This window comes from Rhineura floridana, chromosome 1 (genome assembly GCF_030035675.1).
Source record: "Rhineura floridana isolate rRhiFlo1 chromosome 1, rRhiFlo1.hap2, whole genome shotgun sequence".
Lineage (NCBI taxonomy): Eukaryota > Metazoa > Chordata > Lepidosauria > Squamata > Rhineuridae > Rhineura > Rhineura floridana.
Window position 1 is genome coordinate 201,679,900 of NC_084480.1, and position 14,206 is coordinate 201,694,105.

At 41.7% G+C, this 14,206-nt stretch overlaps 1 protein-coding gene and 1 pseudogene across 2 annotated transcripts in view; both read left to right on the forward strand.

Annotated features, from left to right (window-relative positions):
• Positions 1-14,206, forward strand: part of LOC133366664 (cadherin-6) — a 219,986-nt gene that overhangs the window by 8,058 nt on the left and 197,722 nt on the right. The gene's annotated exons all lie outside the window — the stretch shown is intronic.
• LOC133375804 (5S ribosomal RNA) lies at positions 4,514-4,635 on the forward strand (annotated as a pseudogene).

The following is a 14,206-nucleotide window of genomic DNA, read 5'->3' on the forward strand; positions in this document are numbered from 1 at the left end:
GACCCCTATGGACCAGAAGCTTGACACAATCTGATGGAAAGTCATGCCTTCAGCATAGTGAGCCCAGCTCTATGGAACTCCTTCCCAGTAGAAATCAGGCAAGCACCATCCCTGCTAAGTTTCAGATGCCTGGTTAGAACTATTTTATTCTACGAGGCCTTTGCACCATGAATACTGTTCTGATGTTTTTATCTCTTATGCTTAATTTATGTTTTAAATTTTGTATAATGTATGTTTTTATTTTAGAAGCCACTTTGGGACCCAGATGGTGAAAAATGGGGGATAATTAAAAAAGAAGAAGCAGAGACAACTGCTGAAAGCCCATGGTTCTCATCTGCAATGAAGACTTCTGAGCATGCCCAGAACCTATTCTGTCAATGGGAATTATAGAGCTTTGTTTCTTCCAAGGAAGTCTCCCTTCACAGTCTTGTCAATACCATATTTTAATCAAAATTCTCAGGAGGATTCCTCAGAACGAATAAAGCCTTCACTGCAGATATGAACTTAGGATGAGCCCTTGACTCTCACCAGTCTTCTCTGCTGTCACTTTGCCAAACTTACCAAGTTGCAAGAACGGGGAAGGAAACTGGCAATGTTTCCAGGAGGCCTGGCAGTAGTGAAGGAGCTTCCCTGGGTGGACCTTTCTAAGTTTAGGAGAACTCTGAACCATTACAAACTGAGCTACACACCCCACAAGTTTCATATCAGCTGTAAAAGTTCTCCAAGTATGCCAACTATGAATCTAGGTGGGGAATTTCAGCCATAACTGGTAGTATTTAAAATCCCTGTCAAACCTGTTTGGCCAAGATATGCATGGTCAGCTCTGTAGCCAGCCTTCCTTGTTAGGTAGGGCATTATTTTTCAGGGGAAGTGCATAACGCCAGCCAATTCTGCCCACCCCAAGCACTGGTGGAGAGGATGAGAAGGCCAGGACATGGGAAAGAAAAGGCTATGGCCTTACCTCTTACTCTTCCTCCATGCAGAGAGTGTGTTAACCTACATAATGGGCTATGTAAAGTAATTAAATGACTGGCATATTTTTTGTTTCATAAGAAAACAAGGATGTTAAGGATACAGTGAACAAGGGGATACAAAAACAAACAAAATAGTTTATGCTATAACGAAGAAGTTAAAAACTAGTGTGGAACTTGTTTTCTCCAAGAAAAAGTAGTCACTATGATTGTGAGTATAGTGAGTGCTTTAAAAGAATAAAGGGTAACTTAAGGTAGATATTTCTTTCATATCATTTTAAGTTATCATGTTATTTAAGAACATAAGAAGAGCCTGCTGGATCAGGCCAGTGGCCCATCTAGTCCAGCATCCTGTTCTCACAGTGGCCAACCAGGTGCCTTGGGGAAGCCCACAAGCAGGACCTGAGTGCAAGGACACTCTCCCCTCCTGAGGCTTCCGGCAACTGGTTTTCAGAAGCATGCTGCCTCTGACTAGGGTGGCAGAGCACAGCCATCATGGCTAGTAGCCATTGATAGCCCTGTCCTCCATGAATTTGTCTAATCTTCTTTTAAAGCCTTCCAAGCTGGTGGCCATTACTGCATCTTGTGGGAGCAAATTCCATAGTTTAACTATGCGCTGAGTAAAGAAGTACTTCCTTTTGTCTGTCCTGAATCTTCCAACATTCAGCTTCTTTGAATGTCCACAAGTTCTAGTATTATGAGAGAGGGAGAAAAACTTTTCTCTATCCACTTTCTCAATGCCATGCATAATTTTATACACTTCCATCATGTCTCCTCTGACCTGCCTTTTCTCTAAACTAAAAAGCCCCAAATGCTGCAACCTTTCCTCATAAGGGAGTCGCTCCATCCCCTTGATCATTCTGGTTGCCCTCTTCTGAACCTTTTCCAACTCTATAATATCCTTTTTGAGATGAGGCGACCAGAACTGTACACAGTATTCCAAATGCAGCCACACCATTTTTCACCCATTAACAATAATCACCCAATCCTGCACTACTACTAATAATAATTGCAGAATAAACAAAGTCTCCCTTCTTTCTGCTGACAAACAAACATGCTTCTTTATCACTGGCTGGGTAAAGAACACTACTGAAACTGAAAAGCAGAGCAAAGGAAAGTCCAAGGGGTGGAGTCTAACTCTAGCCCATAATACAAAGTTCTAATATGTAACTCTTCAAGGTCCATGTTCAGGGCCAGCCCCAGGCATGCCGGGGCCCTTTGGCAACAGCCTGCCCTGGGCCCCTCCGCTCCCCTTCCGCAATCCGTGGCAGCAGCTGTGGATCTCAGGACAGGAGCTTCTGAGCCGCCCGCCATCCCCCCGCTTCACCTACCTTTCTCTGCTGTCTTTTGTGGCTCCGCACGCAGGGTTGCCATCAATCAAGATGGCAGCCAAGGTTTCCCTAAGGGGCTGAAGCCTCTGCTGCCATCTTGGTTGATGGCACGCATGCGCATGCATTGCTGCCATCAACCAAGATGGCGGCAGAGGCTTCAGTCCCTTAGGGAAACCTCAGCCGCCATCTTGATTGATGGCAAAAAACAGCAGAGAGAAAGGTAGGTGAAGTGGGGGGATAGGGGGTGGCTCGGAAGCTCCTCCTGTCCTGAGATCCATGGCAGCCCCTCAGGGGACCTTGTAGCTCCAGGGGCCCTCGGGCCAGTGCCCCACCTGGCCACCCTTTAGAACCGGCCCTGACCATGTTACTATACAGCCTAGTTTTTTTTCCAGGATCACTGAAGTAATTATAGGGTGATTGTGATTATGAAATATCCACCCTCAGTCAGGAAAAGTCTTGAATGAGCAGACATTTGCGGGCTCTTCCGGGTGAGGCTTTTGTTATGCACTCACCCTGCCTGATTCACTGAATTTGTCAGTGGGTGCTATTCTTAAATTGCTCCTGTTCTTCAAACAAGCTGTCATTCTTTAAATGGAGGCTATCACTGTCTCTCAGGTAACAAATTAAAATGCTAATTAAAAAAAATATCTTGGGGACGGTGTTACACCCATCCTGGGCTGAGTATGGGACAAGATAAATGATTGGGAGGTGAGAGAACCTTTTGGAGAACTTTTGTCTGACTCCAGCTGTTGACAACTTGACTGAGAATATTACCCCAAACATCAATGAAAAATGCAACAATACTGCATTGGCTTTCTCAGGCGCACAGCCCTCTGGTCCCAAAAACACTCATAACATATACTTCTTCCATCTGTTCAAGCTCAGAAGTATGCCAACCTTGCTATGTTTCAAAATAATCAATCTAATAATGCCTTTGCTCTGGCAATGTGGTGAGGCATTTTATGGATTAATTAAGCCACCTTGCCAGAATATATATGTATGTATGTATTATGCAGAAATATTTAATTATAACCAGAATGTGACTATTAGATTTCATTTGCAATATAAAATATGCACTGTATCTTTTCCAAATGTTCCCTTATGGTGTGTAGTGCACTCGCACACATCCAGACTTTGGGAACAGAACAGCGTATGAATAAACTATCACTGCACCTGTTTGGGTACCTTAAATTCCCCTCTGTTAAACTGGTTCCTTGATCTCCTTATCTCCAGCTGCCTTAAAAATAACACGTAGTAAATCTGTCCAGCATTTCCAATGGTTTTGACTAACCCTGGAGCCAAATCAGGAGTTCCCAGGAGAAGAATCAATTTGGAGGAGACTGCAAATTAAGATTCTGCATGCACTTTTATAGTGAATGCATTGCATCCGGTGGTAGCTTCCACTTGCACAAGTTGTGGCGCCTGATATTTTCCCTCCACTCCTCTCTAGCCACTTAATGCCGCCCCCCTTGTTTTCCTGAAAAGCTGCTCCTGAAGGTTGGGAAGGGGTCTTCCAAAACAGAACATGATGTGTTATGGAGGGCTGCAGAAGGGAGGGTGATCAGCAAAAACCAAGTTCATTCCACTAAGGCAAAAGCAAAGCCGCCTTTGGATACAACTATGTGGCTTCACACACACACCCAGCAAAGAAAAAGAAAATGAATGGGAGGCCGAGTGGGGGTTAACTTTCCAACTGCTGATCTGTTCCAATTGTCAGTTAATAGAATCTCAAAACCACAAGCAATGTCTAATCATTAGCAGGTGGCATTCTGTTGTAATACGAAGTGTAAAACATACTATGGCGGATTGGCAAGGGGAGTTCCAGGATACAGATTTATTGTGACAAAAACCACAAAACAAAACACAGTCTTTCCCTTGGCAATTCCAAGCACAGCCTGGAATAAAAATCTGTTTGGTATTAAATCTAAGTTAGTGGTGGTTATGTTTTGCATGCTGTGCTCTGATCAAGATGATGCCAGCTGGGATTCATAGATGATTGCCCTGCACTGCAGAGCAACAATATCCAGAGAAGGATATTCTGTCTTGTTTAGATCTTCAGGACATCTTTCCATCATGTCTCAGTGACTTCTTCGACGGGATGAGAAAGGCAATTTGCAGTTCTATCCAATGCTTGTTTACTTGGAAGAAAGTCCCACTAAGGCTGCAATGCTAGGCATCCTTACTAGGAATTGTCCCACTAAATTCAATGGGGCCTATGGCCATACTACCCTGAACACGCCCGATCTCATCTGATCTTGGAAGCCAAGCAGGAAGGTCAGACCTGGTTAATACTTGGATGGGAGGCCGCCTGGGAATACCGGGTGCTGTAGGCTTAGAGGAAGGCAATGTTAAACCACCTCTGAATATCTCTTACCATGAAAACCCTATGAATATATATATATATATATATATATATATATATAAGATTCATAAGGTTGCCATAGGTTGTAATTGACTTGAAGGCATTTAACAACAACAAACTCAATGGGACTTATTTTTTAGTAAACATGTATAGGGTTAGGCTGAAAGAAGTTATTCTTCCCCTACTCTCATCATACTTGTTACTCCTGATCCAAGCTGAAAATGAAAACAATACATCTAGGTTGGGTATTTTCATATTTACATTTATTTACATGTTTGCTAAAGGGGTAAATATCAATGTTTGTTTTTTAATTTAATTTTTGGCTTTTCCCTATATCCTATAAGTCTATATACATGTAAAAAAATACAAGCACAGAATCATCAAGCATCACAAATAGCAAACTCTTAACATTCCTGTCTAATCTAGAGAAAGCTGAACAAAACAGAAAGGGCTTATAACACAGTCCTGCACATGTTTCCTCAGAAGTAAATCTCACTGTGATTAGTGGGGCTTACTCCCAGGACCACATTCTGGGGAAAGGCTGTAGCCCAGTTGTAGAGCATCCATCTTGCAAGCCGGAGGCCCCCAGTTCAATCCCCAGCATCTCCAGATAGGGCTGGGAGGGAACCCTGTCTGAAACCTTGGAGAGCCACTGTTAGTCTGTGTAGATAATACGGAGCTAGATGGACCATTGGTCTGACTTGGTATAAGGCAGCTCCCTATGTTTCTAACATGGATAGGATTGCTGTCTTTGGCAGCAACTCTATATATTTACCTGGGTGTAAACCCCATTGAACTCAAGGGGGCTTATTCTGAGTAGATATGTAAAGTAGTAAGACTTTTAGTCCATGAAAGGCAGACCTGGAGAATCTCAGGCCTGGAGGCAGGGACAGAAGGGGCTCTCTCTTTTTGGCTGTCATTCCACTCCCCAGGCCACAACCTTCACTGATCCTGTTCTGCACCCTCCTTAAGTGCTTTTGACTGCCTGGGTTGTGTCCTTGAACTGTGATAATACCCCTTGCTTGCCTGGACAGAGGATGGAGGGGTGTGTGGTATGTGTAAAAACCTCTGAGTTTCATGTGGCTGGAAAGTAGCCTTCTGTGAGGTAATAGACACAGCTGTTGCTCCACCCACTTTTGCCTCTGACCAAGCCCACCACTGCCATGAATCCCTCTGGAAGGTTGACTATGGGGGGATGGAGCCCTTGGGCAGAAAAGGATCCTCACCCCTGCTGTAGGACTGCTGTTGTTAAAATTAATTGATTTTTCAATTTAAAAAATAGACATTAAAAAGCAGCACTAGCAAGGGTTAAAGATGCTCCAGTGGTTATCCTTTTGATCAAAGACAGTTCCTTCTTTTTTATATAGGATTGCCATGTGTCCTACTCTACAGAGTTTTAAATTGTTTTTAAAATATGTGTTTTAAATTTGTATATTTGTTTTTAATGTTTTTAGTTACTGTAAACCGTCCAGAGAGCTTCGGCTATGGGGCGGTATACAAATACAAATACGATAAATAAATAAATAAAATACAGAGGACAGTCCTTTATTTGGAAGGACAGTCCTTTCTTTGAAGGCATCCTCTATTTGAAGGTTGTCCAGTCCAGGTCTGGTTGAAAGGCAAGGAGCCAGAAGAATGGTGAGCAATGCTGATTTTGTCCATCAGCAGTTAGCAGCACCTGGCTAGGAGACTGAGCAGGCCCACAAGTCACCTTCCCACATAAGAATGACCCTAAGCAACAACAGGGCTTAACTTTTTCATATGAGACTAACCTTCATATCCTTTCCAATCCCTTCTGTCTGAGAGGGTATTTCATCCATACATGGTTAGGGAGCTGACTGAGACAACCTACCTATGATGGGGGAATTTTAGATTCTACCTCCTCTGAATAACTGCAGGTCAGTCCTATGCATGCTTACTCAGAAATAAACCCCACACAGTTCAAGGGGATTTACTCCCAAGCAAGCACACATAGGATTGCAGCCTTAGGTATCAGAATTAATACAGAAATCCCAAATCTGAAATGAGCAGCTAAATCACAGTAATCCACTTCTTGATGTTAATGGGTAGATCCAGCTCACTGAGCATCTGCAATATGCACAAACTCGGAGTGGGAATTTTTTTGACACTCAAGGTTTACCACCATCCTTGAATGTTGAAATGGGTGCTGAACTGGGGAAGGTATTTTTTTACTTTGTTTATCAATTCTAATCCTCGTTGAGCTCTTCCAAATCTTAGCTGATTGCAATTAACTTACAAGGAGATTGGCTTTGATGCCGCAGCTCAGCTCCTTGCAAAGTTGATCTCGCTCTTGTTTCCATCAGCATTGCTGAAGAAGGCCCACTGAAGAAGAAGTAACACTTTGCAATACTTCCAATTAACCTGGTCAGAACAAACTACAAGGCTGTAGATCATGGTTAACAAGCAGTGTGGGTGTCTTACTGCCAGTAATCTGCTTCTTAAAGAAGTTTAAGAGAAAAAACTTGGTGTGTAGTGTGGTCGTCATATCCAATTCAAGCAGAAAGAAGAGGGATCCCTTTACTGAAGCTGTTCATTAAAGGAAAGACAGACAAGAATGGGTTCAGCAGATGTGAATTAGATATTGGGGATTCCTGATTTAAAGAACATATGGGAGCAGAACAGGAGAAACGTCTTTGTGAACTGCTGTTCCATAGTGGCTTTCAAAAGGAAGAATGAATGGATGATTTTAAGGTTGTTTTGAGGCTGTAGTCCTATGCACTTCTCTGTAAGTAAGCCACATCAACTCAATTAGTCTTCTTTCTGAGTGACCACACATAGGATTGGACGGTACAAGTCCAGTAGTATAAACAGAGAGAAGCAATAGGATGAAGGAGGTGCACCTGCCGCAAGCACAATCTGGCCTAGGGATGGGCGAGAATTTTGATTCAGTTTGCATTTCAAGCCACATCTATCAAATTCACACTTTCCAAGACAGTATGAGAAATGAAACACAACATCCTTCCAAATTTGCATATATCCAAATTTTGCAATGCTCCAACCAATGTTTACAAAAAATGCATATATCTGGGAAATGTGTGCATAAAAAATGAATATATGTGAAAATAGTATGCAAAATGCATTATATGACAAGAAATTGTTTGCAAAATGTGTGCATTAGTCAAAACTGCCTACAAAAATGTGTTTAATAGGAGAAATTCACACTGAAATGCTGGAGAATTTTGATGAAGATTTTTTAAAAAAAAAAAAATCACAAATTGTGCAGAAATGTGAAGAGCTGAATTGGACTGGAAAGCTGAGAGAACCGAAACTGACAGATATTTCCATGTCTAGCCTGGACACAAATGCAAAATGGGCTTCAAACGTCATACATATTTATGATTATTAAAATAATGTTAAATTGTGTCATGCTTGCATTTTAGTCTGGAATAATTAGACATGCTTTCAAGGTAACTGCAACATAGATAACCAGATTTCTGGAAGGCTTAATAAGAGCAGCAGCCCAGGCATAGAGGCATATTTAGCTGTTACTGTTTGTGAGAGAAAAAATAGAAATATGGGTGTGATAGGATACTGCTTTTTGAATGTCAGCTGGTTTTCTATATTGCAGCATCAAACAGGAGGAGCATTATATCTGACCTTGGAATTTGAGCAGCAGTACCCTTAAAGTTATGCAACCATCTTTTGAAACCCCAGATTCTACTATTTGCTCCCAAGCGTAGGATCCATGTAGTCAAAAAGAAGCCAAATCTTATTAAAATGTCTCTCTCCTCCTTTCCCAAAAATCTTTTTCCCCACCTCTGCTGAAATCTGAAATGCATCCCTACCCACAGGACAGGAAGTATTTTTTTAGAGATTGGTCTCATCATAACATGAGGTGTGCTGAACAAAGGAGTGCACCATCATTCATTAATCTGCTCTAGCAATAGGTCATTTATTGTTAAGTTTTCAAACTTTACCATGCTTACAGCATGGGAACAAAACACAGTAAGGCTTGTTTGTAAGCAACTATCACTGATCCTTGAAAGATATCTTTTTACCTGTTCTTTCTGGGCCTTTCTCAGTTTGCATCGTGACACTCTCCCCTTTCCTCTGCCCAAAGGAATGTATTTCCAGACATGTTGTGTTGTGTTCTCCTATTAGGCTTGTCATTGCAAACAACGTTCTTTTCTCTAGAGCTTAATTTGTAAAAAAAAAAAAGCAAGAGAGATGCTGAGCCCAACCTGGCTTGGTAGTCACAGGCTGCAAAGCCGTTGCCTGCTATATCCCACCTCACATTTTAAGAACCGCAGCCTGATTCCATGTAGAGATAGGCATGTCTTCCGAGCCCACTGAAATCGGAAGGTCTAAGTGCACTTAATTTTCTATAGGATCTGTTATTTGAGGCCATGATATGGTTCCAGCAGAGCTTGGAAAAGTTACTTTTTTGAACTACAGCTCCCATCAGCCTAATCCAGTGGCCATGTTGCCTAGGGCTGATGGGAGTTGTAGTTCAAAAAAGTAACTTTTCCAAGCTCTGGGTTCCAGTATATGCTTAATGAATGTTTAATAAGCAAGGGCACCATTTGACAAACAACTGTCATCTCCTCTCTTTGTGCTGTTCTCCGATCAGAGAGTAAAACACTTGCTTTGGCTTCTGGAAAATTACCTGCGGTAAGTAAAGGATCATTTTAGGGCATCATTTCATAACTGCTTTACTATGTGGTCATGAGATTCTCCTCATGACTCCCAGCTGTTCCCTGTACATTCTGTGTGTACCCATCACCACCCATCCACTTGGCGTTTGGCTCAGCACTGAAAAACCACACCAAATGTGGTTTTAGGATGGCATAAAATAATTGAATGATGATGATGATGCAATCTGTATTTCAGGAGTGGGTAGAGACAACTGGGAAAGAGACAAGGGTTACAACAGATGGAATGTGAGCAAATGAAATTAAATGTACTTAAACTAAGGCCTAGCTGATATGTCACAAGGACCTCAATCTGTCTAACCCTTCCACATGGCTCCCATCACAGTTGAGTGCCCTTACTGCATGTCCTACCCCATTTGGCAGAAATGCAGCATATAAGTTTAACAAGGAAGAATAATATATGTCCAGTGTTATTGACAGTCTGGGCTGGTGTGCTGCTGATGCTGTACATGCATAGGCTGAAAACACATAGTAAATGCATTTAAATGTGGCTGGGGTAGTGTATAATATTTATACTAATAAATGCTTTATCTGAGGCCAATGTCACATATTTTTGGACCTCAGTTTCAGTTGGGCAACAGTTGCTGTTGTGGTTTTACAAATGAATGGCTGTTGTGATAGACAGATGGGCCTCCCTGTGGACTAGCTGTGCACCGCAAAGGCACAAATTCCTCTGCCTCAAAATCCTCTGAAAGGATGATTGTTCGACTGGAGTTGGAGATGATATCAGTGCTGTACTACTTATTATGAAGTGTGAAAAAGTGACTACAACATATGCTCATAATACACTATATTCTTCATTTTTGCTTTTGCAATTTACCCTTGAGTATCAACCTTAAATGAACCAAACATAGTATATAATAGTCCTAGGCACAGAATATATGTAGCTAGAATGTATGTATGAAGTGGGGAGTGGGGTTCCATGCGTAGAAGTTGGGTGCATGTAGGCTTTCTTCATTTGATTAGGAAGGATCCATGATTGCATGGTCAGAGTCTGCATGGCTACAGAATGTATGGAGCTGGCTACATGGAGACCAATGGGTGTGATCCTGCTTCACCTTTCCCATGTTTGTTCTATGTACATTTGATGTGTGAAGAGGTTAAGTGTTTGGGGAATACCAGGTTTCAATCCCTTCTCAGCCATGAAATTTACTGGGGTCACTTTGAGCCAGTCACTCTCAGTCAAACGTAACTCACAAGACTGTTGCATCGATGAAATGTATGTATGTCTTGGCAATAGCCATATATCCAGAAATTCAGCAAGTGCCACTTTCTCAGCATAGAGATAAAAGATGGGGAAAGCTTTACCTGTTGAAAGTATGTCTGCCCATCTGCTCTTAAAGACACGTGAGCATCTGGGACACCATTTCATGTTTCTGCAAAAATCCATGGCAAGATCTAAAAGCCTGGTCTTCAATATATTTAACGCAAAAAAAAACCCAATGTAAATAATAATATATCCCCCTCTAATCATCCCTCAGGTGCAGACCGAGTTAAAAAAAATGGCTGCCCTAGTTTTACAGTGGCCCAGGGCTGATATTGTCAGGCAGCTGCCAAGGCAGGGAGTCCACTACTAACTTGCAGAGGCCCCTGGCCCTGCTCCACTTGCTCTTTTTTTCTTGCTCTCCTTCTCTTTCCAAGCATGAAAGCAGTGAGGAAAAGGAACAGCAGTCTCCACTCATCATGTTTTGATGTGGATTGGACCCCAAGGGAGAGGATGAGTGAACTGGTAGAAGTGACAGGGACAAAGAGAAGAGGGACCTTTCATGGAGCTCCCCCCATCTTGGACCAAGAGCCCCACAAAAACTGGAGCTGGCTCTGCCTAATTTGTTAAAAAATGTTCTAAGCTTCGTCATGTTGCATTCAAATTAAGGATATTGGAGAGTCCTCCTCCTGCCCACCCCGATCAGCAACTGGTTGTAATTTCATCCATCTAGTTGATCTGAGGTCACTGTTGGTGTGTGCACTGTCACAAGCATGTAGAGTTAAAGTACAACCTTCATCCTAATTTCCTAGTGATCTATTACACTGAACTTTTCACCGAAGACGCTTAATACACAGTGGGCGTTATTTATAATGACAGCTCATTCATTGTTGACAATTCAGGAAAACATATAAGTTGTGGTTAGGAACTAAAAGATCTGTCATTTTTTATTTTCTTAGTTTCTCAGCTTTTCAATCTTAAATTCAATTTTCCACATTTCTGCAGCAATTTGTCATTTTTTAAAAAAAAAATCCTCATGAAAATTCTCCAGCATTTTAGTACGAATTTCTCCTAATGAACACATTTTTTCATAGGCAGTTTTGACTAATGTACACATTTTTGCAAGCCATTTCTTATCATATAATGCATTTTTGCATGTTATTTTCACTCACCTTTGTTTTTATGCACACTTTCCCCTAATATATGCACTTTTGTAAACATTGTTTGGGCGGCAAACTGCATAGCAAAATTTGAATGTGTGAATTTTGAAGGATGGCTGTGTTTCAGTTCTCATGTTGTTTCAGAAAGTGTGAATTTGATATATGCTGTTTGAAATGTGAACTGAATACAAATTCTCGTCCATCGCTAGTTGTAGTGCATTTAAATTTAACAGGACAGCTTGGGAGGAGTATTTAGATTGAACAAGACAGACTTTGGCTATGTCCTCCTTGTGTGTTCAGTACTTCAAGCTGCAGCTTTTTTTTCCTGCCATCATCTCATCAGCCACCTGCAGAGGCTTAAGACACCTCTTTTTAGCCAGAACATACATTGGCCTCTTAATCTATGGTGCCACCTAGGGAGTAAAAGCACCGAACAGGCTGCTCGTTGCATGAAGGGATTTCTGTGGCGCAAGGTTATTTTGAAACCACCTCCCTGAAGTTTCATCTCATATATGTAGAGCACTTAATGTACATCCCTGTCAGGAGTTGCTGCTTCAGAAAGGGCAGCAAAAAACATGGCGTAGCTGGGAGCCCAGCCATTATGGTTCAATTCAAGAGTCTATTTGGAATTGATGACTGAGTGGGACTTTTACATCTCTAGTGTATGCAGTATTTCTCCTAAGGAGATATGAAAAGGAATGTAGGCTACTCACTCAGGGTGCAGATTTTCAGGGACCATGCTTCTTTCTATATTTTCAATGGCTGTACTTCCTCAGATATTCCCTTGGTAGCTTCTCCTTCCTGCATATTTTCTTTGTCTGAGTTTGGAGTTGTTTATTCATGCTCCAGAAGGTGTTTCTGTGCCTTTTAGCAGCTTTCAGTCTGGCACAGAGAAATCCAGAAAGAGCATCTTATCTCCTCACTGCTGCCCTATGATTGAAGAAATCATAGTTGGCAACTCTCTCTCTGCTATGCAGATAGCCCAGGCCAATGTTGTTACCTGTATTCAGACTTCATGACTAAGCTATGGTTTAGCCAGTTGGGCATGAGCCTCCTCACTGGGTCACTTACTCCTTGCTCCTTTCCCCTTCTCCTGAATGGCCGTGAGGAGTTGAGAAGCTCCTGTTTTTGCTTGACCACAGCTTGCTATGTCATCTGGAACTTTGGTTAACGTTTATTCTAGTTGTTTAAATAACCCAACTTTAGAAAATATGTATTCAAGTTAGCTTGCTTTATAAGCAAGCTAGCTTGCAGTTAATGTAAACTGCTGTTGTTTCAGATGACCTGACAAACCATAGCTACCAAAAGCTGGAAGTGAAAGCTTCCCAACTTCTTGTTGGTTGCATAAGGAAAGGAAGGGGAGTGTGTGAGCTAAGGAGGGGGCTACACTCATCATAGTTCATCCCTTAGGACAGGAATGGGGACCATCAGTTCTGTGACCCTCCAAGCCTAACTATGTGGCCCTCAGACTCTCCTCAGACCATGCCTGTCACTGGCACTGTTCAAGTACATTGGATGGCTGGAATGTGTGCTTGACCTGTGATAATGCCTCTGATTTCCTGAATGGAAAAGGTAAGAGTTGCATCCATTGCTCCTCCCAGCTTTGCACATGGCCCCCTGGCCGCATGACGGAATCCAGTCCTCTGGCTGAAAAAGGTCCTCCATCCCTGCCATAGGACCTCAGAGCAATGGAAAAGTCATACATTAGCAAAACAACAATATAAACTATTATTAGAATAAAATTAAAAATTAAACATCATCATGAAAACAAATCAATTAAAACCCTGCCATCAGCTAAAAATACTCCATTTACACTCAGATTCCTTTCCCAAATGCCTGACTAAAGAGATGTGTCTTCATAATGGAAATATATTAAGGAGGGAGCCAACAGAATCTCAATAGGGAGATAATTCTACAATTTGTGGGCCATCACAGACAAGTCCCTATCCTGGCTCACCACATAACAGGCCATATCTGCCAGTGGGACCTCAATAGGGAGTCCCACATAACCTCACTAGCAGATATGGGAAGAGGTGCTCCTCTTGAATAGGACATCCAAATGTCCACTTTGGGTTAATTTAGGGATGCCCAGCTGATAGCCACAAATTTGGCCACAAGGCAAATTTATCTGATGAATGCAGTGCTACTATTTTTTAATTAAGATTTTTTAAAAAAAATATCCATGGTTTTACTTGTAAGAAAAAGAGTGTGGTGGAACCTTTTCCAGTTGTAAGAAATAAAAAAGATCTATGTTTTAATGCAAGACATCTCTTTTTAAAAATTGTATACAAAATGTGTTGAATATGTAAATGTGAATATTTGTATGTAATGTTATGTGTCAGTCCTTATGGTCCAAAACTGTGATGATCTTATTGGGTGTGTTTATTTTAATCTGGGGTGGACAGCTTATTTATTTGCTTAATTAATCCAGATAGGCTGCTCATAAACAGTTTTGGTAGACAGAAGAGGAAAATTAAGCTCGTCTTTCATTTCATCTCAGAGAAT